Source organism: Stylophora pistillata, chromosome 6 (genome assembly GCF_964205215.1).
Source record: "Stylophora pistillata chromosome 6, jaStyPist1.2, whole genome shotgun sequence".
NCBI lineage: Eukaryota > Metazoa > Cnidaria > Anthozoa > Scleractinia > Pocilloporidae > Stylophora > Stylophora pistillata.
In genome coordinates this window covers 33,507,765-33,531,779 of record NC_142524.1, presented here as the reverse complement: position 1 = coordinate 33,531,779, position 24,015 = coordinate 33,507,765, and the positions used below count along the sequence as shown (strand labels likewise).

General features: G+C 40.8%; 1 long non-coding RNA gene across 1 annotated transcript; it reads right to left on the bottom strand.

Moving 5' to 3' along the window:
- Nucleotides 1–6,557: 6,557 nt before the first annotated feature.
- Nucleotides 6,558–23,244, bottom strand: LOC148729527 (uncharacterized). The gene is made up of 3 exons (XR_016002270.1): nt 18,899–23,244; nt 9,954–17,947; nt 6,558–9,002 (listed from the first exon to the last, which is right to left on the bottom strand). It is a non-coding gene; the product is annotated as an uncharacterized LOC148729527 (long non-coding RNA).
- Between the last annotated feature and the right edge of the window lie 771 nt (nt 23,245–24,015).

The following is a 24,015-nucleotide window of genomic DNA, read 5'->3' as shown; positions in this document are numbered from 1 at the left end:
GCCAACGTTGAACTTTTCGCTGACTTCGACATTTCCTGAGTCTATTTTCTCTTGCCCTTAGCGATTTTAGTCAGCGAAATTCTTCCTTTGCTCTTTCCCAGTGATTCAGGAGCTCGTTTATGACAAATGATAAGCACTGTACTAAGCTGTCAAATGGAAGTGTTTGTAACTTGTACACTGATGCATCTATCGTGACTCCTGTTCGGTTGGATTCATTAACTTAGGTAAGAATAAGAGGAAACGAGATCACGTATACTGAATATTTCCCACATTGTACTGACTTCCACGAACGCAGCGGTTGTTATCAGTACTGCCGTACTTGTCTAGTATTTCAAAACGATGATATAAAACATAAGGCACTTTTCAGATGTCCTGTGGTCTATATAGCAAACACAGAAACGGAAATACTACAAAAAAGTGTTCCACGTGTTTACACCTTCTGTTAAAACAACCTCGAGACCCACACTAGAGTAAACAATGACTTAATGTATATATGCACGATCCTTCGCAGTAAAGCACTATTTGAGCAATAGTGAAAATCAGACCTGAAAAAAATTTCAGGCCTGTACGGGATTCGAACCACTGACCTCTGCGATACTTGTGCAGCGCTCTACCAATTGAGCTAACAAGCCAACTGGGAGCAGGCCATCAAATTAATTCGACATAAACCCGTAGATGATAAATCAAACAACAAGAAACATATGAAACAGGCCGTACAGGCCTGAAATTTTTTTCAGGTCTAATTTTCACTATTGCTCAAATAGTGCTTTGCTGCGAAGGATCGTGCATATGTACGTTTCATAACCGCAGTTCATACATATGTTTCATATGTTTGTTGTTGAATGACTTAATGTGTCATACGCAAAGTAAATCCAAATAATTAGGTTTTATCAACTATTGATCACTAAATTGGCTACCGTAAAAGAGTTTTACCCTCTGTCAGAGCGTAAAAAAAACCATTTAGTACAGAAATAAACAAAAAAAATTCAAGCTAATTTGGTTTTATCAACAGTTGATCATGTAAGTTGGCTACCGTAAGGAGTTTGAAGGCTGAAGTTTCCAGCGTTAGTCATTCATCAGAGCGTAAAAAAAAAAAAAAAAAAAGAAAGAAAAAACAGCTAGTGGTCGAGCCCAATACTCTGTTGCGGGAACCAAGGCCGTCTGTTTATGACTTCCAATTTTCTAGTACATTTCGATGCTAAGCGGGCGCTGGAAAACTTAACAATGCGATTTGCATTTTAGACGGTCACATGCAAAAAGGTTATCAATGTCACACAACTGTGTCAGGTGAATATGTGTGCGTGACAGGCGTCATTCAGGCCCTCTCGCCATTATTGTTCACATTTTCCCGGCCTTTTGTTGGTCACCACTCACTGCATCCCGCAACGGGGAAACGCAACTGATCGAGAATGACTTGGTTACCCATCTTTGTGTTATCAGGACTGGATATAGTTGCACTCTTCTTCAATGTCCGAATGCTGATAATTTGCTTCAAAGACGAATCGAAGTACACGTTTCTTGAAAATTGCAGAGCACTGGCCATTTGTCAAGGCGCTTGCCAAGTCACAATTCTTATTTCAGATTCTGTAGAATGGTGGAATGGCTTCACTATTCTACCTAGTGAGACATGCAGATTCTTCAGAGTCCTATCGCTTTCTGTGATGTTCTACCAGACTTGTAATTTGACGGCGATGATGACGGTTTACAATGAGCATCCTGCAGGACAAAAAACCCAAGAGGCAAGTTGTAATGCTCGAATGTACGCCGTCCTTAGTTTGGGAGTCGTTGGGTTTGCAATGATCTTATGGCACAATTGTTTTACTCAAGAGCTGATTCCTCAAATTGCTCTCAAAACCGTCTTCGTTGTGATTGCGGCTTTGGTGATCTTGCTCCTTGCGGCAGCTCTCATCAAAAACGTTGAAAACAACACATCGGAGTCACAGGCCGCCACCAACACGTGTGCTTCGCCGTTGAAGGTTCATAAAGAAAGTAGGAGGCCCTTATTCTTCACTGTTCTGTTGCTAACAGGTCTGGTTTTCATGCTTAGCGGAAAGCCCAATACAGACTCGATGCTTTACGAAGATTATGAACAGGTCACATTGTTCAAGGAGGCCCTTTATTCAGTGATCACGAAATTCGCCGTCGGAATTGTTTTACCGGCGACTTTGTATGATTTGATAAATTCGAGCTCTGTAGGGAAGAAAGAGCAAACTACTACATCTATCATTTAACAGGAAACTAAATTGAAAGCGAAAACGTAAATTCCTAGAAAGAAATCAGTATTTTATTTGTTAAGTTCTAGAAACAAACTGCAGAGTCAAAGACTTCGCCGGCATTCAAATAGGACTAGGATCTGCAGCGCGATTCTGTGAAAAGAAGCATAAAGTTGTGTGATGTAAAGTGTCAGAATATCTTATTAATATATCGTTGTGTTACTTGCGTCCGTGAAGGATTTACTTCGAAATAAACTTAGAACAAAGATGGTGAACTGTTGCTATGATCATACATCCAGCGGAAACAATTCTGTTATAAACAAACGCTTTCGAGCATTTCCAGACACAGAATTTTAAGCCGTGCAAGATGCGTAAGAATCTGCCAGTTACTACACAAAAATCAACGAAATTCATTAGAAATGTATGACTCAATGCGCTGCGCAAGCTAAAAGCTAAGTTTTGACTTTCATTTGGAAAGGATTGTCAGAAGATTAAAACCTGTCTTAAAATGTAAGCAAACGCGTGATTTCTAGCTTCTGGACCAAAGTTCGCTCATGCATCTGTACTAGGTGTAATGTGGCGTGATCGGTGGCGCCTCAAGTCCAAATTAGGTCCCTCGTGGGGGTAGGGGAGAGAGGACTCCGAGAAAAAATGCCGTAGGAAATTGGTTTTGCACAGGGTAAATTATCGTGATGTTCGCATATGAATAAGAGAGCGCACCTACACCAAGACGGGTGAATCACAGATGTAAAAGAATTGTCAAAACATGTGATACTAGTCCACCCCTATTCAGTCACCGTAAAATGCAACCAGAAGTTCTTCCCTTGCAAGGGAACCACAATTACTATTTGGTTTATACAAGGCCGTCTTGTAAACGAGTAAATAGGAGTGGTTTCATAGGATATTCGAAGCTTCGACAGACTAGGATTTCGGCACAAACTTCTCATTCGCTTACATCGATAATCGTAGGAACAACATTACAAAGTGCTGAACGAATGCATTGTGCGAGCGACAAAACTTACGTTAAATATCAAACCTGATTAAGGAAAACGAGGACTTGGCATAAATACGAGTTGTTATCAGTACTGCCGTACTTGTCTAGTATTTCAAAACGATGATATAAAACATAAGGCACTTTTCAGATGTCCTGTGGTCTATATAGCAAACACAGAAACGGAAATGCTACAAAAAAGTGACGTGTTTACACCTTCTGTTAAAACAACCTCGAGACCCACACTAGAGTAAACAATGACTTAATGTGTCATGCGCAAAACAAATCCAAATAATTTGGTTTTATCAACTATTGATCACTAAATTGGCTGCCGTAAAAGAGTTTTGCCCTCCGTCAGAGCGTAAAAAAGAAACCATTTAGTACAGAAATAAACAAAAAAAATTCAAGCTAATTTGGTTTTATCAACAGTTGATCATGTAAGTTGGCTACCGTAATTAAGGAGTTTGAAAGCTGAAGTTTCGAGCGTTAGCCATTTATCAGAGCGTAAAAAAAAAAGAAAAGAAAAAGAAAAAACAGCTAGTGCTCGAGCCCAATACTCTGTTGCGGGAACCAAGGCCGTCTGTTTATGACTTCCAATTTTCTAGTACATTTCGATGGTAAGCGGGCGCTGGAAAACTTTACAATGCGATATGCATTTTAGACACTTAAATCAACTTATTTCAGCCCACGATGTGATCACATGCAAAAAGGTTATCAGTGTCATACGACTATGTCAGGTGAATATGTGTGCGTGACAGGCGTCATTCAGGCCCTCTCGCCATTATTGTTCACATTTTCCCGGCCTTTTGTAAGTCACCACTCACTGCATCCCGCAACGGGGAAACGCAACTGATCGAGAATGACTTGGTTACCCATCTTTGTGTTATCAGGACTGGATGTAGTTGCACTCTTCTTCAATGTCCGAATGCTGATAATTTGCTTCAAAGACGAATCGAAGTACACGTTTCTTGAAAATTGCAGAGCACTGGCCATTTGTCAAGGCGCTTGCCAAGTCACAATTCTTATTTCAGATTCTGTAGAATGGTGGAATGGCTTCACTATTCTACCTAGTGAGACATGCAGATTCTTCAGAGTCCTATCGCTTTCTGTGATGTTCTACCAGACTTGTAATTTGACGGCGATGATGACGGTTTACAATGAGCATCCTGCAGGACAAAAAACCCAAGAGGCAAGTTGTAATGCTCGAATGTACGCCGCGCTTAGTTTGGGAGTCGTTGGGTCTGCAATGATCTTATGGCACAATTGTTTTACTCAAGGGCTGATTCCTCAAATTGCTCTCAAAACCGTCTTCGTTGTGATTGCGGCGTTGGTGATCTTGCTCCTTGCGGCAGCTCTCATCAAAAACGTTGAAAACAACACATCGGAGTTACAGGCCGCCAGCAACACGTGTGCTTCGCAGTTGAAGGTTCATAAAGTAAATAGGAGGCCCTTATTCTTCACTGTTCTGTTGCTAACAGGTCTGGTTTTTATCCTTAGCGGAATGCCCAATACAGACTCGATGCTTTACGAAGATTATGAACAGGTCACATTGTTCAAGGAGGCCCTTTATTCAGTGATCACGAAATTCGCCGTCGGAATTGTTTTACCGGCGACTTTGTATGATTTGATAAATTCGAGCTATGTAGGGAAGGAAGAGCAAACTATTACATCTATCATTTAACAGGAAACTGATTTGAAACCGAAAACGTAAATTCCTAGAAAGAAATCAGTATTTTATTTGTTAAGTTCTACAAACAAATTGCACAGTCGAAGACTTCGCCGGCATTCAAATAGGACTAGGATCTGCAGCGCGATTCTGTAAAAAGAAGCATAAAGTTGTGTGATGTAAAGTTTCAGAATATCTTATTAATCTACAGTTGTGTTTCTTGCGTCCGTGAAGGATTTACTTTGAAAGGAACTCAGAACAAAGATGGTGAACTGTTGCTAAGATCATGCAGCTAGTCGAAACAATTCTGTTACAAAAAAACGCTTCCGAGCGTTTCCAGATACAGAATTTTAAGTCGTGCAAGATGCGTAAGAATCTGCCAGTTATTACACAAAAATCAACGACATTCATTAGAAATGTATGACTCAATGCGCTGCGCAAGCTAAAAGCTAAGTTTTGACTTTCATTTGGAAAGGAATGTCAGAAGATTAAAACCTGTCTTAAAATGTAAGCAAACGCGTGATTTCTGGCTTCCGGACCAAAGTTCGCTCATGCATCTGTACTAGGTGTACTGTGGCGTGATCGGTGGCGCCTCAAGTCCAAATTAGGTCCCTCGTGGGGGTAGGGGAGAGAGGACTCCGAGAAAAAATGCCGTAGGAAATTGGTTTTGCACAGGGTAAATTATCGTGATGTTCGCATATGAATAAGAGAGCGCACCTACACCAAGACAGGTGAATCACTGATGTAAAAAAATTGTCGAAACATGTGATATTAGCCCACCCCTATTCAGTCACCGTAAAATGCAACCAGAAGTTCTTCCCTTGCAAGGGAACCACAATTACTATTTGGTTTATACAACGCCGTCTTGTAAACGAGTAAAAAGGAGTGGTCTCACCGGATATTCGAAGCTTCGACAGACTAGGATTTCGGCACAAACTTATCATTCGCTTTTATCGATATTCGTAGCAACAACATTACAAAGTGCTGAACGAATGCATTGTGCGAGCGACAAAACTTACGTTAAATATCAAACCTGATTAAGCAAAACGAGGACTTGGCATAAATACGAACGTAATCTCAAAGCAATATGATCACAAATACCTTAAATTCCACTTTGGAGTGTACGTCGATTCACTTCAGTTCGAATACTGCGAGCGACAGCATAATACATCTTTCCTGCTCTAACTTGGCCTCGAATCGACTCGAACGACCGACACGGTTTACTAGCGACAAAAACCTTATTCATTTGTAGGTTTATGAGTTGCTTTTGAGGACATTTATGCTTTAATAACTCTTGAAATGATTCAGTTGGGAACGACAAAAAAGTTGATCGCAACTTTGCTTCTGCAAGTTTCAGAAAAAGGTGGCACGGGAAGATCAGTTTGATTTAAGGACAGCAGTAAAGCAAAGTTCGCATGTTGATGACGCGTGTAGTGGCGTGATCAGTTCTGTGCTTGATTGGACCATAGCTCTTGTGCACGTGTGCACGCCACGTAGCAGACGTGCACGGTGGACACGATGGATCCCAGACTGCTATCCCTCTGTCCACCTACCCCCTCCACTCCAACTACAGTATTGCATCTCACTTGTAGACGACCTTGACTCCCGCTACAAAGTATTGTTATTTCCGAGTACTATTCATACTTGCTAGTAACTCAAGCTTCCGCAATGAACCGCGTTAGAGCAATGACAACTGATCTACTAGGTTTATTGAGAAATAAACAACCACCATCGTACTTTCAGAAGCATCAGCTTAATTTAGTAAATTTACAAGATCCGTGGCAGTTGGAATTGAAACTGGGATTTTAACATGAAAAAATCATAGGTGGCCCAAGCTCTGTCACAGGCTCTTTCACAGTAAGTAATTAAAGAGTTTGTATAGTGGTTTAGTTGGACTTGCTTTTGACAACCCCTTCTACAGTTATCATACAACCTCTAGTTCTTTTCAATGCTACAAAAATTGAGCTATACCAGTCTTTGACTTTCTATTTTTAACTTCAAGATCTTTTAGTGTTTTTAAACAACTGGACACAGAAAACGTTACGTGACACCGTCACGTTTCCGTTAGAGAAGTGGCATTAATCATCCAAACAGAAATAGTGCTGTGAAACCGGGGCCAACGTTGAACTTTTCGCTGACTTCGACTTTTCCTGAGTCTATTTTCTCTTGCCCTTAGCGATTTTAGTCAGCGAAATTCTTCCTTTGCTCTTTCCCAGTGATTCAGGAGCTCGTTTATGACAAATGGTAAGCAGTGTACTAAGTGTTTGTAACTTGTACACTGATGCATCTATCGTGACTCCTGTTCGGTTGGATTCATTAACTTAGGTAAGAATAAGAGGAAACGAGATCACGTATACTGAATATTTCCCACATTGTACTGAGTTCCACGAACGCAGCGGTTCTTATCAGTACTGCCGTACTTGTCTAGTATTTGAAAACCATGATATAAAACATAAGGCACTTTTCAGATGTCCTGTGGTCTATATAGCAAACACAGAAACGGAAATGCTAGAAAAAAGTGTTCCACGTGTTTACACCTTCTGTTAAAACAACCTCGAGACCCACACTAGAGTAAACAATGACTTAATGTGTCATGCGCAAAATAAATCCAAATAATTTGGTTTTATCAACTATTGATCACTAAATTGGCTACCGTAAAAGAGTTTTGCCCTCCGTCAGAGCGTAAAAAAAAAACCATTTAGTACAGAAATAAACAAAACAAATTCAAGCTAATTTGGTTTTATCAACAGTTGATCATGTAAGTTGGCTACCGTAAGGAGTTTGAAAGCTGAAGTTTCGAGCGTTAGCCATGCATCAGAGCGTAAAAAAAAAGAAAAAAAAAAGAAAAAACAGCTAGTGCTCGAGCGCAATACTCTGTTGCGGGAACCAAAGCCGTCTGTTTATGACTTCCAATTTTCTAGTACATTTCGATGCTAAGCGGGCGCTGGAAAACTTTACAATGCGATATGCATTTTAGACACTTTAATCACCTTATTTCAGCCCACGATGTGATCACATGCAAAAAGGTTATCAGTGTCATACGACTACGTCAGGTGAATATGTGTGGGTGACAGGCGTCATTCAGGCCCTCTCGCCATTATTGTTCACATTTTCCAGGGCTTTTGCAAGTCACCACTCACTGCATCCCGCAACGGGGAAACGCAACTGATCGAGAATGACTTGGTTACCCATCTTTGTGTTATCAGGAGTGGATGTAGTTGCACTCTTCTTCAATGTCCGAATGCTGATAATTTGCTTCAAAGACGAATCGAAGTACACGTTTCTTGAAAATTGCAGAGCACTGGCCATTTGTCAAGGCGCTTGCCAAGTCACAATTCTTATTTCAGATTCTGTAGAATGGTGGAATGGCTTCACTATTCTACCTGGTGAGACATGCAGATTCTTCAGAGTCCTATCGCTTTCTGTGATGTTCTACCAGACTTGTAATTTGACGGCGATGATGACGGTTTACAATGAGCATCCTGCAGGACAAAAAACCCAAGAGGCAAGTTGTAATGCTCGAATGTACGCCGCGCTTAGTTTGGGAGTCGTTGGGTCTGCAATGATCTTATGGCACAATTGTTTTATTCAAGGGCTGATTCCTCAAATTGCACTCAAAACCGTCTTCGTTGTGATTGCGGCGTTGGTGATCTTGCTCCTTGCGGCAGCTCTCATCAAAAACGTTGAAAACAACACATCGGAGTCACAGGCCGCCACCAACACGTGTGCTTCGCAGTTGAAGGTTCATAAAGTAAATAGGAGGCCCTTATTCTTCACTGTTCTGTTGCTACCAGGTCTGGTTTTCATGCTTAGCGGAGTGCCCAATACAGACTCGATGCTTTACGAAGATTATGAACAGGTCACATTGTTCAAGGAGGCCCTTTATTCAGTGATCACGAAATTCGCCGTCGGAATTGTTTTACCGGCGACTTTGTATGATTTGATAAATTCGAGCTATGTAGGGAACAAAGAGCAAACTATTACATCTATCATTTAACAGGAAACTGATTTGAAAGCGAAAACGTAAATTGCTAGAAAGAAATCAGTATTTTATTTGTTAAGGTCTAAAAACAAACTGCAGAGTCGAAGACTTCGCCGGCATTCAAATAGGACTAGGATCTGCAGTGCGATTCTGTGAAAAGAAGCATAAAGTTGTGTGATATAGGGTTTCAGAATATCTTATTAATATATTGTGGTGTTTCTTGCGTCCGTGAAGGATTTACTTCGAAATGAACTTAGAACAAAGATGGTGAACTGTTCCTAAGATCATGCATCCAGCCGAAACAATTCTGTTATAAAAAAACGCTTTCGAGCGTTTCCAGATACAGAATTTTAAGTCGTGCAAGATGCGTAAGAATCTGCCAGTTATTACACAAAAATCAACGAAATTCATTAGAAATGTATGACTCAATGCGCTGCGCAAGCTAAAAGCTAAGTTTTGACTTTCATTTGGAAAGGAATGTCAGAAGATTAAAACCTGTCTTAAAATGTAAGCAAACGCGTGATTTCTAGCTTCTGGACCAAAGTTCGCTCATACATCTGTACCAAGTGTACTGTGGCGTGATCGGTGGTGCCTCAAGTCCAAATTAGGTCCCTCGTGGGGGTAGGGGAGAGAGGACTCCGAGAAAAAATGCCGTAGGAAATTGGTTTTGCACAGTGTAAATTATCGTGATGTTCGCATAGGAATAAGAGAGCGCACCTACACCAAGACGGGTGAATCACAGATGTAAAAAAATTGTCAAAACATGTGATACTAGCCCACCCCTATTCAGTCACCGTGAAATGCAACTAGAAGTTCTTCCCTTGGAAGGGAACCGGAATTACTATTTGGTTTATACAACGCCGTCTTGCAAACGAGTAAAAAGGAGTGGTTTCACAGGATATTCGAAGCCTAGACGGACTAGGATTTCGGCACAAACTTATCATTCGCTTACATCGATATTCGTAGCAACAACATTACAAAGTGCTGAACGAATGCATTGTGCGAGCGACAAAACTTACGTTAAATATCAAACCTGATTAAGCAAAACGAGGACTTGGCATAAATACGAACGTAATCTCAAAGCAATATGATCACAAATACCTTTAATTCCACTTTGGAGTGTACGTCGATTCACTTCAGTTCGAATGCTGCGAGCGACAGCATAATACATCTTTCCTGCTCTAACTTGGCCTCGAATCGACTCGAACGATCGACACGGTTTACAAGCGACAAAAACCTTATTGATTTGCAGGTTATGAGTTGCTTTTGAGGACATTTATGCTTTAATAACTCTTGAAATGATTCAGTTTGGAACGACAAAAAAGTTCATTGCAACTTTGCTCCTGCAAATTTCAGAGAAAGGTGGCACGGGAAGATCACTTTGATTTAAGGACAGCAGTAAAGCAAAGTTCGCATGTTGATGACGCGTGTGTGGCGTGATCAGTTCTGTGCTTGATTGGACCATAGCTCTTGTGCACGCCACGTAGCAGACGTGCACGGTGGACACGGTGGACACGATGGATCCCAGACTGCCATCCTTCTGTCCCCCTACCCCCGTCCACTCAAACTACAGTATTGCATCTCACTCGCAGACGACCTTGATTTCCGCTACAAAGTATTGTTATTTCCGAGTACTCTTCATACTTGCTAGCAACTCAAGCTTCCGCAATGAACCGCGTTAGAGCAATGACAACTGATCTACTAGGTTTATTGAGAAATAAACAACCACCATCGTACTTTCAGAAGCATCAGCTTAATTAAGTAAATTTACAAGATCTGTGGCAGTTGGAATTGAAACTGGGATTTTAACATGAAAAAATCATAGGTGGCCCAAGCTCTGTCACAGGCTCTTTCACAGTGAGTAATTAAAGAGTTCGTATAGTGGTTTAGTTGGACTTGCTTTTGACACCCCCTTCTACCGTTATCATACAACCTCTAGTTCTTTTCAATGCTACAAAAATTGAGCTATAGCAGTCTTTGACTTTCTATTTTCAACTTGAAGATACTTTCGTGTTTTTAAACAACTGGACACAGAAAACGTTACGTGACACCGTCACGTTTCCGTTAGAGAAGTGGCATTAATCATCCAAACAGAAATAGTGCTGTGAAACCGGGGCCAACGTTGAACTTTTCGCTGACTTCGACTTTTCCTGAGTCTATTTTCTCTTGCCCTTAGCGATTTTAGTCAGCGAAATTCTTCCTTTGCTCTTTCCCAGTGATTCAGGAGCTCGTTTATGACAAATGGTAAGCAGTGTACTAAGTGTTTGTAACTTAAAAAAAAAAAAAAAAAAAAAAACTTGTACACTGATGCATCTATCGTGACTCCTGTTCGGTTGGATTCATTAACTTAGGTAAGAATAAGAGGAAACGAGATCACGTATACTGAATATTTCCCACATTGTACTGAGTTCCACGAACGCAGCGGTTCTTATCAGTACTGCCGTACTTGTCTAGTATTTGAAAACCATGATATAAAACATAAGGCACTTTTCAGATGTCCTGTGGTCTATATAGCAAACACAGAAACGGAAATGCTAGAAAAAAGTGTTCCACGTGTTTACACCTTCTGTTAAAACAACCTCGAGACCCACACTAGAGTAAACAATGACTTAATGTATATATGCACGATCCTTCGCAGTAAAGCACTATTTGAGCAATAGTGAAAATCAGACCTGAAAAGAATTTCAGGCCTGTACGGGATTCGAACCACTGACCTCTGCGATACTAGTGCAGCGCTCTACCAATTGAGCTAACAAGCCAACTGGGAGCAGGCCATCAAATTAATTCGACATAAACCCGTAGATGATAAATCAAACAACAACAAACATATGAAACAGGCCGTACAGGCCTGAAATTTTTTTCAGGTCTAATTTTCACTATTGCTCAAATAGTGCTTTACTGCGAAGGATCGTCCATATATACGTTTCATAACCGCAGTTCATACATATGTTTCATATGTTTGTTGTTGAATGACTTAATGTGTCATGCGCAAAGTAAATCCAAATAATTAGGTTTTATCAACTATTGATCACTAAATTGGCTACCGTAAAAGAGTTTTACCCTCTGTCAGAGCGTAAAAAAAACCATTTAGTACAGAAATAAACAAAAAAATTCAAGCTAATTTGGTTTTATCAACAGTTGATCATGTAAGTTGGCTACCGTAAGGAGTTTGAAAGCTGAAGTTTCGAGCGTTAGTCATTCATCAGAGCGTAAAAAAAAAAAAAAAAAAAAGAAAGAAAAAACAGCTAGTGCTCGAGCCCAATACTCTGTTGCGGGAACCAAGGCCGTCTGTTTATGGCTTCCAATTTTCTAGTACATTTCGATGCTAAGCGAGCGCTGGAAAACTTAACAATGCGATTTGCATTTTAGACACTTTAAACACCTTATATCAGCCCACAAGGTGGTCACATGCAAAAAGGTTATCAATGTCACACAACTGTGTCAGGTGAATATGCGTGCGTGACAGGCGTCATTCAGGCCCTCTCGCCATTATTGTTCACATTTTGCCGGCCTTTTGTAAGTCACCACTCACTGCATCCCGCAACGGGGAAACGCAACTGATCGAGAATGACTTGGTTACCCATCTTTGTGTTATCAGGACTGGATATAGTTGCACTCTTCTTCAATGTCCGAATGCTGATAATTTGCTTCAAAGACGAATCGAAGTACACCTTTCTTGAAAATTGCAGAGCACTGGCCATTTGTCAAGGCGCTTGCCAAGTCACAATTCTTATTTCAGATTCTGTAGAATGGTGGAATGGCTTCACTATTCTACCTGGTGAAACATGCAGATTCTTCAGAGTCCTATCGCTTTCTGTGATGTTCTACCAGACTTGTAATTTGACGGCGATGATGACGGTTTACAATGAGCATCCCGCAGGACAAAAAACCGAAGAGGCAAGTTGTAATGCTCGAATGTACGCCGCGCTTAGTTTGGGAGTCGTTGGGTCTGCAATGATCTTATGGCAGAATTGTTTTACACAAGGGCTGATTCCTCAAATTGCTCACAAAAGCGTCTTCGTTGTGATTGCGGCGTTGGTGATCTTGCTTCTTGCGGCAGCTCTCATCAAAAACGTTGAAAACAACACATCGGAGTTACAGGCCGCCACCAACACGTGTACTTCGCCGTTAAAGGTTCATAAAGAAAGTAGGAGGCCCTTATTCTTCACTGTTCTCTTGCTACCAGGTCTGGTTTTCATGCTTAGCGGAATGCCCAATACAGACTCGATGCTTTACGAAGATTATGAACAGGTCACATTGTTCAAGGAGGCCCTTTATTCAGTGATCACGAAATTCGTCGTCGGAATTGTTTTACCGGCGACTTTGTATGATTTGATAAATTCGAGCTATGTAGGGAAGAAAGAGCAAACTACTACATCTATCATTTAACAGGAAACTGATTTGAAAGCGAAAACGTAAATCCCTAGAAAGAAATCAGTATTTTATTTGTTAAGTTCTACAAACAAACTGCACAGTCGAAGACTTCGCCGGCATTTAAATAGGACTAGGATCTGCAACGCGATTCTGTGAAAAGAAGCGTAAAGTTGTGTGATGTAAAGTTTCAGAATATCTTATTAATATATTGTGGTGTTTCTTGCGTCCGTGAAGGATATACTTTGAAATAAACTCAGAACGAGGTGGTGAACTGTTGCTAAGATCATGCAGCTAGTCGAAACAATTCTGTTATAAAAAAACGCTTTCGAGCGTTTCCAGATACAGAATTTTAAGTCGTGCAAGATGCGCAAGAATCTGCCAGTTATTACACAAAAATCAACGAAATTCATTAGAAATGTATGACTCAATGCGCTGCGGAAGCTAAAAGCTAAGTTTTGACTTTCATTTAAAAAGGAATGTCGGAAGATTAAAACCTGTCTTAAAATGTAAGCAAACGCGTGATTTCTAGCTTCTGGACCAAAGTTCGCTCATGCATCTGTTCTACGTGTACTGTGGCGTGATCGGTGGCGCCTCAAGTCCAAATTAGGTCCCTCGTGGGGGTAGGGGAGAGAGGACTCCGAGAAAAAATGCCGTAGGAAATTGGTTTTGCACAGGGTAAATTATCGTGATGTTCGCATATGAATAAGAGAGCGCACCTACACCAAGACAGGTGAATCACTGACGTAAAAAAATTGTCGAAACATGTGATATTAGCCCACCCCTATTCAGTCACCGTAAAATGCAACCAGAAGTTCTTCCCTTGCAAGGGAACCACAATTACTACTTTGTTTATACAACGCCGTCTTGTAAACGAGTGAAAAGGAGTGGTTTCACAGGATATTCGAAGCTTCGACAGACTAGGATTTCGGCACAAACTTATCATTCGCTTACATCGATATTCGTAGCAACAACATTACAAAGTGCTCAACGAATGCATTGTGCGAGCGACAAAACTTACGTTAAATATCAAACCTGATTAAGGAAAACGAGGACTTGGCATAAATACGAACGTAATCTCAAAGCAATATGATCACAAATACCTTTAATTCCACTTTGGAGTGTACGTCGATTCACTTCAGTTCGAATGCTGCGAGCGACAGCACAATACATCTTTCCTGCTCTAACTTGGCCTCGAATCGACTCGAACGACAGACACGGTTTAGTAGCGACAAAAACCTTATTCATTTGCAGGTTTATGAGCTGCTTTTGAGGACATTTATACTTTAATAACTCTTGAAATGATTCAGTTTGGAACGACAAAAAAGTTCATCGCAACTGCTTTGCATCTGCAAGTTTCAGAAAAAGGTGGCATGGAAAGGTCACTTTGATTTAAGGACGTCAGTAAAGCAAAGTTCGCATGTTGATGACGCGTGTGTGTGGCGTGATCAGTTCTGTGCTTGATTGGACCATGGCTCTTGTGCACGTGTGCACGCCACGTAGCAGACGTTCACGGTGGACAAGATGGATCCCAGACTGCCATCCCTCTGTCCCCCTTCCCCTTCCACTCCAACTACACTATTGCATCTCACTCGCAGACGACCTTGACTCCCGCTACAAAGTATTATTATTTCCGAGCACTATTCATATTTGCTAGCAACTCAAGCTCCCGCAATGAACCGCGTTAGAGCAATGACAACTGATCTACTAGGTTTATTGAGAAATAAACAACCACCATCGTACTTTCAGAAGCATCAGCTTAATTTAGTAAATTTACAAGATCCGTGGCAGTTGAAATTGAAACTGGGATTTTAACATGAAAAAATCACAGGTGGCCCAAGCTCTGTCACAGGCTCTTTCACAGTGAGTAATTAAAGAGTTCGTATAGTGGTTTAGTTGGACTTGCTTTTGACACCCCCTTCTACCGTTATCACACAACCACTAGTTCTTTTCTATGCTACAAAAATTGAGCTATACCAGTCTTTGACTTTCTATTTTTAACCTCAAGATATTTTAGTGTTTTTCAACAACTGGACACAGAAAACGTTACGTTACACCGTCACGTTTCTGTTAGAGAAGTAGCATTAATCATCCAAAACAGAAATCGTGCTGTGAAACAGGGGCCAACGTTGAACTTTTCGCTGACTTCGACTTTTCCTGAGTCTATTTTCTCTTGCCCTTAGCGATTTTAGTCAGCGAAATTCTTCCTTTGCTCTTTCCCAGTGATTCAGGAGCTCGTTTATGACAAATGATAAGCACTGTACTAAGCTGTCAAATGGAAGTGTTTGTAACTTGTACACTGATGCATCTATCGTGACTCCTGTTCGGTTGGATTCATTAACTTAGGTAAGAATAAGAGGGAACGAGATCACGTATACTGAATATTTCCCACATTGTACTGACTTCATCATCATCATCATCATCATCATCATAGTTTATTTAATAAAGCAGGTTGAGGGATAGGCAAGACATTACGTCCTGATGTGGACCTGCATCAACTAAACTATCAATTAATAAATACCTAATTAGTGAATAGACCGAAAATGGTATGTAAATAATGACAATTAAAGGAAATAAATATTAATAACAATATGGAGTAAATGTTAAAAGTATTTAAAGTCAACAGATTTGTAGGAAACGCTGCAGGAAGCTTTAGCAAAACTGATAGATTTCAGAATTCTCTTATTTTCCCTGAGTTTTCTCTTGAAGGAAGTTAAGTTTGAACTGTTCTTTATGTTTTCGGGAAGGAGGTTCCAGGATAGTGCAGCTCTGTGCTTAAACGAAGATCTTCCCATTTCTGTTCTTGGTCTATGAACCTTAACTTTTAGGGATTTTCTTAGGTCGTAAGGAGTCTCGGATTTCACTATTAAGTCATTTAGAGGCTCGATGCTATTTCCATGATAGATATTGTACGTAATAACTAAAAGTCTCCTGATGTAAAATGAAACAATAGAGTTCCAGTGTGGAGTGTTCATGATGTCACGAACGCAGCGGTTCTTATCAGTACTGCCGTACTTGTCTAGTATTTGAAAACGATGATATAAAACATAAGGCACTTTTCAGATGTCCTGTGGTCTATATAGCAAACACAGAAACGGAAAGACTACAAAAAAGTGTTCCACGTGTTTACACCTTTTGTTCAAACAACCTCGAGACCCACACTAGAGTAAACAATGACTTAATGTGTCATGCGCAAAGTAAATCCAAATAATTAGGTTTTATCAACTATTGATCACTAAATTGGCTACCGTAAAAGAGTTTTACCCTGCGTCAGAGCGTAAAAAAAACCATTTAGTACAGAAATAAGCAAAAAAAATTGAAGCTAATTTGGTTTTATCAACAGTTGATCATGTAAGTTGGCTACCGTGAGGAGTTTGAAAGCTGAAGTTTCGAGCGTTAGCCAATCATCAGAGCGTAAAAAAAAAAAAAAAGAAAGAAAAAACAGCTAGTGCTCGAGCCCAATACTCTGTTGCGGGAACCAAGGCCGTCTGTTTATGGTTTCCAATTTTCTAGTATATTTCGATGCCAAGCGGGCGCTGGAAAACTTTACAATGCGATTTGCATTTTAGACACTTTAAACACCTTACATCAGCCCACAATATGGTCATATGGAAAAAGGTTATCAATGTCACACAACTGTGTCAGGTGAAGATGCGTGCGTGAGAGTCGTCATTCAGGCCCTCTCGCCATTATTGTTTACATTTTCCCGGCCTTTTGTAAGTCACCACTCACTGCATCCCGCACCGGGGAAACGCAACTGATCGAGAATGACTTGGTTACCCATCTTTGTGTTATCAGGACTGGATATAGTTGCACTCTTCTTCAATGTCCGAATGCTGATAATTTGCTTCAAAGACGAATCGAAGTACACGTTTCTTGAAAATTGCAGAGCACTGGCCATTTGTCAAGGCGCTTGCCAAGTCACAATTCTTATTTCAGATTCTGTAGAATGGTGGAATAGCTTCACTATTCTATCTGGTGAGACATGCAGATTCTTCAGAGTCCTATCGCTTTCTGTGATGTTCTACCAGACTTGTAATTTGACGGCGATGATGACGGTTTACAATGAGCATCCCACAGGACAAAAGACCCAAGAGGCAAGTTGTAATGCTCGAATGTACGCCGTGCTTAGTTTGGGAGTCGTTGGGTCTGCAATGATCTTATGGCACAATTGTTTTATTCAAGGGCTGATTCCTCAAATTGCTCTCAAAATCGTCTTCGTTGCGATTGCGGCGTTGGTTATCTTGCTGCTTGCGGCAGCACTCATCATAAACGTTGAAAACAACACATCGGAGTTACAGGCCGCCACCAACACGTGTGCCTCGCAGTTGAAGGTTCATAAAGTAAAGAGGAGGCCCTTATTCTTCACTGTTCTGTTGCTACCAGGTCTGGTTTTCATCCTTAGCGGTATGCCCAATACAGACTCGATGCTTTACGAAGATTATGAACAGGTCACATTGTTCAAGGAGGCCCTTTATTCAGTGATCACGAAATTCGCCGTCGGAATTGTTTTACCGGCGACTTTGTATGATTTGATAAATTCGAGCTATGTAGGGAACAAAGAGCAAACTATTACATGTATCATTTAACAGGACACTGATTTGAAAGCGAAAACGTAAATTGCTAGAAAGAAATCAGTATTTTATTTGTTAAGTTCTACAAACAAATTGCACAGTCGAAGACTTCGCCGGCATTCAAATAGGACTAGGATCTGCAGCGCGATTCTGTGAAAAGAAGCATAAAGTTGTGTGATGTAAAGTTTCAGAATATCTTATTAATATATTGTGGAGTTTCTTGCGTCCGTGAAGGATTTACTTTGAAATGAACTCAGAACAAAGATGGTGAACTGTTACTAAGATCATGCATCTAGTCGAAACAATTCTGTTATAAAAAAACGCTTTCGAGCGTTTCCAGATACAGAATTTTAAGTCGTGCAAGATGCGTAAGAATCTGCCAGTTATTACACAAAAATCAACGACATTCATTAGAAATGTATGACTCAATGGGCTGCGCAAGCTAAAAGCTAAGTTTTGACTTTCATTTGGAAAGGAATGTCAGAAGATTAAAACCTGTCTTAAAATGTAAGCAAACGCGTGATTTCTAGCTTCTGGACCAAAGTTCGCTCATGCATCTGTACTAGGTGTAATGTGGCGTGATCGGTGGCGCCTCAAGTCCAAACTAGGTCCCTCGTGGGGGTAGGGGAGAGAGGACTCCGAGAAAAAATGCCGTAGGAAATTGGTTTTGCACAGGGTAAATTATCGTGATGTTCGCATATGAATAAGAGAGCGCACCTACACCAAGACAGGTGAATCACTGATGTAAAAATATTGTCGAAACATGTGATACTAGCCCACCCCTATTCAGTCACCGTGAAATGCAATCAGAAGTTCTTCCCTTGCAAGGGAACCACAATTACTATTTGGTTTATACAACGCCGTCTTGTAAACGAGTAAAAAGGAGTGGTCTCACCGGATATTCGAAGCTTCGACAGACTAGGATTTCGGCACAAACTTATCACTCGCTTACATCGATATTCGTAGGAACAACATTACAAAGTGCTCAACGAATGCATTGTGCGAGCGACAAAACTTACGTTAAATATCAAACCTGATTAAGGAAAACGAGGACTTGGCATAAATACGAACGTAATCTCAAAGCAATATGATCAGAAATACCTTTAATTCCACTTTGGAGTGTACGTCGATTCACTTCAGTTCGAATGCTGCGAGCGACAGCACAATACATCTTTCCTGCTCTAACTTGGCCACGAATCGACTCGAACGACAGACACGGTTTAGTAGCGACAAAAACCTTATTCATTTGCAGGTTTATGAGTTGCTTTTGAGGACATTTATACTTTAATAACTCTTGAAATGATTCAGTTTGGAACGACAAAATAGTTCATCGCAACGTTGCTTCTGCAAGTTTCAGAAAAAGGTGGCACGGGAAGATCACTTTGATTTAAGGACAGCAGTAAAGCAAAGTTCGCATGTTGATGACGCGTGTGTGTGGCGTGATCAGTTCTGTGCTTGATTGGACCATGGCTCTTGTGCACGTGTGCACGCCACGTAGCAGACGTGCACGGTGGACACGATGGATCCCAGACTGCTATCCCTCTGTCCACCTACCCCCTCCACTCCAACTACAGTATTGCATCTCACTCGCAGACGACCTTGACTCCTGCTATACAAAGTATTATTTCTGAGTACTCTTCATACTTGCTAGCAACTCAAGCTTCCGCAATGAACCGCGTTAGAGCAATGACAACTGATCTACTAGGTTTATTGAGAAATAAACAGCCACCATCGTACTTTCAGAAGCATCAGCTTAATTTAGTAAATTTACAAGATCCGTGGCAGTTGGAATTGAAACTGGGATTTTAACATGAAAAAATCATAGGTGGCCCAAGCTCTGTCACAGGCTCTTTCACAGTGAGTAATTAAAGAGTTTTTATAGTGGTTTAGTTGGACTTGCTTTTGACACCCCCTTCTACCGTTATCATACAACCTCTAGTTCTTTTCAATGCTACAAAAATTGAGCTATACCAGTCTTTGACTTTCTATTTTTAACCTCCAGATATTTTAGTGTTTTTAAACAACTGGACACAGAAAACGTTACGTGACATCGTCACGTTTCCGTTAGAGAAGTGGCATTGATCATCCAAACAGAAATAGTGCTGTGAAACCGGGGCCAACGTTGAACTTTTCGCTGACTTCGACTTTTCCTGAGTCTATTTTCTCTTGCCCTTAGCGATTTTAGTCAGCGAAATTCTTCCTTTGCTCTTTCCCAGTGATTCAGGAGCTCGTTTATGACAAATGATAAGCATTGTACTAAGCTGTCAAATGGAAGTGTTTGTAACTTGTACACTGATGCATCTATCGTGACTCCTGTTCGGTTGGATTCATTAACTTAGGTAAGAATAAGAGGAAACGAGATCACGTATACTGAATATTTCCCACATTGTAATGACTTCCACGAACGCAGCGGTTCTTATCAGTACTGCCGTACTTGTCTAGTATTTGAAAACGATGATATAAAACATAAGGCACTTTTCAGATGTCCTGTGGTCTATATAGCAAACACAGAAACGGAAATACTACAAAAAAGTGTTCCACGTGTTTACATCTTCTGTTATAACAACCTCGAGACCCACACTAGAGTAAACAATGACTTAATGTATATATGCACGATCCTTCGCAGTAAAGCACTATTTGAGCAATAGTGAAAATCAGACCTGAAAAAAATTTCAGGCCTGTACGGGATTCGAACCACTGACCTCTGCGATACTAGTGCAGCGCTCTACCAATTGAGCTAACAAGCCAACTGGGAGCAGGCCATCAAATTAATTCGACATAAACCCGTAGATGATAAATCAAACAACAACAAATATATGAAACAGGCCGTACAGGCCTGAAATTTTTTTCAGGTCTAATTTTCACTATTGCTCAAATAGTGCTTTACTCCGAAGGATCGTGCATATATACGTTTCATAACCGCAGTTCATACATATGTTTCATATGTTTTTTGTTGAAAGACTTAATGTGTCATTCGCAAAGTATATCCAAATAATTAGGTTTTATCAACTATTGATCACTAAATTGGCTACCGTAAAAGAGTTTTACCCTCTGTCAGAGCGTAAAAAAAACCATTTAGTACAGAAATAAACAAAAAAAATTCAAGCTAATTTGGTTTTATCAACAGTTAATCATGTAAGTTGGCTACCGTAAGGAGTTTGAAAGCTGAAGTTTCGAGCGTTAGTCATTCATCAGAGCGTAAAAAAAAAAAAAGTAAAGAAAGAAAAAACAGCTAGTGCTCGAGCCCAATACTCTGTTGCGGGAACCAAGGCCGTCTGTTTATGGCTTCCAATTTTCTAGTACATTTCGATGCTAAGCGGGCGCTGGAAAACTTAACAATGCGATTTGCATTTTAGACACTTTAAACACCTTATATCAGCCCACAAGGTGGTCACTTGCAAAAAGGTTATCAATGTCACACAACTGTGTCAGGTGAATATGCGTGCGTGACAGGCGTCATTCAGGCCCTCTCGCCATTACTGTTCACATTTTCCCGGGCTTTTGTTAGTCACCACTCACTGCATCCAGCAACGGGGAAACGCAACTGATCGAGAATGACTTGGTTACCCATCTTTGTGTTATCAGGACTGGATATAGTTGCACTCTTCTTCAATGTCCGAATGCTGATAATTTGCTTCAAAGACGAATCGAAGTACACGTTTCTTGAAAATTGCAGAGCACTGGCCATTTGTCAAGGCGCTTGCCAAGTCACAATTCTTATTTCAGATTCTGTAGAATGGTGGAATGGCTTCACTATTCTACCTGGTGAGACATGCAGATTCTTCAGAGTCCTATCGCTTTCTGTGATGTTCTACCAGACTTGTAATTTGACGGCGATGATGACGGTTTACAATGAGCATCCCGCAGGACAAAAAACCGAAGAGGCAAGTTGTAATGCTCGAATGTACGCCGCGCTTAGTTTGGGAGTCGTTGGGTCTGCAATGATCTTATGGCACAATTGTTTTACACAAGGGCTGATTCCTCAAATTGCTCTCAAAACCGTCTTCGTTGTGATTGCGGCGTTGGTGATCTTGCTCCTTGCGGCAGCTCTCATCAAAAACGTTGAAAACAACACATCGGAGTTACAGGCCGCCAGCAACACGTGTGCTTCGCAGTTGAAGGTTCATAAAGTAAATAGGAGGCCCTTATTCTTCACTGTTCTGTTGCTACCAGGTCTGGTTTTTATCCTTAGCGGAATGCCCAATACAGACTCGATGCTTTACGAAGATTATGAACAGGTCACATTGTTCAAGGAGGTCCTTTATTCAGTGATCACGAAATTCGCCGTCGGAATTGTTTTACCGGCGACTTTGTATGATTTGATAAATTCGAGCTATGTAGGGAAGAAAGAGCAAACTATTACATCTATCATTTAACAGGAAACTGATTTGAAAGCGAAAACGTAAATTCCTAGAAAGAAATCAGTATTTTATTTGTTAAGTTCTACAAACAAACTGGAGAGTCGAAGACTTCGCCGGCATTCAAATAGGACTAGGATCTGCAGCGCGATTCTGTGAAAAGAAGCATAAAGTTGTGTGATGTAAAGTTTCAGAATATCTTTTTAATCTATAGTTGTGTTTCTTGCGTCCGTGAAGGATTTACTTTGAAAGGAACTCAGAACAAAGATGGTGAACTGTTGCTAAGATCATGCAGCTAGTCGAAACAATTCTGTTATAAAAAAACGCTTTCGAGCGTTTCCAGATACAGAATTTTAAGTCGTGCAAGATGCGTAAGAATCTGCCAGTTATTACACAAAAATCAACGACTTTCATTAGAAATGTATGACTCAATGCGCTGCGCAAGCTAAAAGCTAAGTTTTGACTTTCATTTGGAAAGGAATGTCAGAAGATTAAAACCTGTCTTAAAATGTAAGCAAACGCGTGATTTCTAGCTTCTGGACCAAAGTTCGCTCATGCATCTGTACTAGGTGTACTGTGGCGTGATCGGTGGCGCCTCAAGTCCAAATTAGGTCCCTCGTGGGGGTAGGGGAGAGAGGACTCCGAGAAAAAATGCCGTAGGAAATTGGTTTTGCACAGGGTAAATTATCGTGATGTTCGCATATGAATAAGAGAGCGCACCTACACCAAGACAGGTGAATCACTGATGTAAAAAAATTGTCGAAACATGTGATACTAGCCCACCCCTATTCAGTCACCGTAAAATGCAACCAGAAGTTCTTACCTTTTAAGGGAACCACAATTACTATTTGGTTTATACAACACCGTCTTGTAAACGAGTAAAAAGGAGTGGTTTCACAGGATATTCGAAGCTTTGACAGACTAGGATTTCGGCACAAACTTATCATTCGCTTACATCGATATTCGTAGGAACAACATTACAAAGTGCTGAACGAATGCATTGTGCGAGCGACAAAACTTACGTTAAATATCAAACCTGATTAAGGAAAACGAGGACTTGGCATAAATACGAACGTAATCTCAAAGCAATATGATCAGAAATACCTTAAATTCCACTTTGGAGCGTACGTCGATTCACTTCAGTTCGAATGCTGCGAGCGACAGCATAATACATCTTTCCTGCTCTACCTTGGCCTCGAATCGACTCGAACGACCGACACGGTTTACTAGCGACAAAAACCTTATTCATTTGCAGGTTTATGAGTTGCTTTTAAGGACATTTATGCTTTAATAACTCTTGAAATGATTCAGTTTGGAACGACAAAAAAGTTGATCGCAACTTTGCTTCTGCAAGTTTCAGAAAAAGGTGGCACGGGAAGATCACTTTGATTTAAGGACAGCAGTGAAGCAAAGTTCGCCTGTTGATGACGCGTGTGTGTGGCGTGATCAGTTCTGTGCTTGATTGGACCATAGCTCTTGTGCACGTGTGCACGCCACGTAGCAGACGTGCACGGTGGACACGATGGATCCCAGACTGCTATCCCTCTGTCCACCTACCCCCTCCACTCCAACTACAGTATTGCATCTCACTCGCAGACGACCTTGACTCCCGCTATACAAAGTATTATTTCCGAGTACTCTTCATACTTGCTAGCAACTCAAGCTTCCGCAATGAACCGCGTTAGAGCAATGACAACTGATCTACTAGGTTTATTGAGAAATAAACAACCACCATCGTACTTTCAGAAGCATCAGCTTAATTTAGTAAATTTACAAGATCCGTGGCAGTTGAAATTGAAACTGGGATTTTAACATGAAAAAATCATAGGTGGCCCAAGCTCTGTCACAGGCTCTTTCACA